Source organism: Mercenaria mercenaria, chromosome 13, assembly GCF_021730395.1.
Source record: "Mercenaria mercenaria strain notata chromosome 13, MADL_Memer_1, whole genome shotgun sequence".
NCBI classification, from domain to species: domain Eukaryota; kingdom Metazoa; phylum Mollusca; class Bivalvia; order Venerida; family Veneridae; genus Mercenaria; species Mercenaria mercenaria.
In genome coordinates, this window is record NC_069373.1 from 14,248,135 (window position 1) to 14,250,275 (window position 2,141).

Below are 2,141 nucleotides of genomic sequence, written 5' to 3' on the forward strand. Positions count from 1 at the left end.
GTTACTGTCACCAGTTTGAATTATAGGTTTGAATCTTCAAATCTGCTGAACATGCTGGGCATGTGTCAAATGTATTTAGTAATAACAGAGATAACTAGAACTGTCACAGGAGTGACAAATACCCCCATAATACGGTCTTGTCACAGAAGAATGGCAATCATAAGAAAGACATGGCCACAAGAAGGTGCAATTTTAATTGAACTTGACCTGTATTTTATGATGTTACACCTGTGTACCAAAATTTATCTAAATCTGTCAAGCCTTTCCTGAGTTACTGTCCGGCAACCATGAGTTTGACAAATTTTAAGTTGGAAAGGGGCCATAACTATGTATAAAATTGGTGGTTTATAGCCAAAGTCGAACTTTACATGTTATACCTGTGTACCAAAAACATTTAAATCTGTTAAGAACTGTCACTGGAGTGTTTAATGACTCCAATGGTGGATGAATATTGCACAATAGCTCCAGTCTGTGTAAAAAATATCAAATAATAAGAGAGGTACACCATACAGATAAAGTGTATCAAAACACTATGTAAGTATAATTCTAAGCAAAAAGGGGGCATAATTCAGGAAATATTGGTGCAAGAGTTATGCACCTTGTGTCATATGATATGGGTGATGATGAGGAACAACTACTTCAAGTTTGAAACAAATGCATTTCATAATTACTGAAATATAGTGAAAATGCATCAAAATTAACCTTAAATTCTAATTAAAAGGGGGCATAATTCAAGAAAAATGGTGTCAGAGTTATGCACCTTGTGTCACATGATGTGGGTGATAAGGTGGAACATCTATTTAAAGTTTGAATCAAATCCATTTAGTAATAACTGAGATACAGTGAAAATGCTTCAAAATTAACCTTGAATTCTAAGTAAAAGGGGGCATAATCCAAGAAAAATTGGTGTCAGAGTTATGCACCTTGTGTCACGTTGTGGGTGATGATGTGGAACGTCTATTTTAAGTTTGTATCAAATCCGTTTACTATAACTGAGATATAGATTTTGTGACTTGACGTGATGCGACAAAACCGACTCCTATATAGCCCCCACCCCACACCCCAAACATGTTTGGTGGGGTATAAATATAAAGTGTATGAAAATATTAACCGAGTATAAACTGGACATAATTCATGACAAAATTTCTGCAAGAGTTTGGCAGCATGTGGCTAATAATCTGGAACAACTTTTTAATGTTTGACTCAATCTATTATGTAATAACTGAGACAGAGCAAAACTGCACTGCAACTTGAATCTGAAATTCTAGGTTAAAAGGGGGCATTATTCATATCATATTGACGCCAGAATTATGAACATAGTGTCATATTATATGGGTGATGTTGAGGAACAACCATGTTAAGTTTGATTCAAATCCATTAACTAACAACAGAGGTATCGTGAAAAAGCATAAACACTAGAGTTGCTTTTGAGAAAAGCATATGTCTCCCAAAACTGCCTATCATCTAAATAGGCATTTCTTCTCCATTATGTATCTGAATCAACCGTGCACCAAGACCTGTATCACTGGCATCAGTATTTTCGGTAATTCAAGGGCCATAATTCCGAACTGCCTGGGCCGATTTGGCCAGTTATCGAACTTGGCCGAGAACTTACTGGCAAACTCATTTTGTTCAAGTTCGGTGAAGATGGATGAGAAGACAACATTTGTGACAGACAGACAGGAGTAAATCAATACGTCTCCCACCAAAATTAAACTGAAATTCTAAGTAATAAGAGGACATAAATGATGAAATATTTGCACAAAAGTTATGGACATTGTGACATGTGATGCAGACGATGATGTGGATGAACTATTTTAAGTCTTTATGCCGGGTCAAGTAGGATAGCTCTCCATATACATGTACTTCGAATAACCCAGCTAAAAATCTTTTCTACTTTAATCACTGGCAGCTTTTGAAAGTGGCCAAGCAGAACCATTTCAACAATGTTAAAACAGGTCCATTCAAGGATGTTACAGATAAAGTTTGGTTTTTAAATAAATTTTATTTAAAGGGTTTTTTTTCTTTAGCTCTGGCAGCCTTATGCACCCAATCATTTGTTACAAGCCTGAAAGAGGTCCATGCCAGGGTACAGAAAGAACATCTTCACTTTGGCGTTTTCAGCTAATCAAACCAACAGA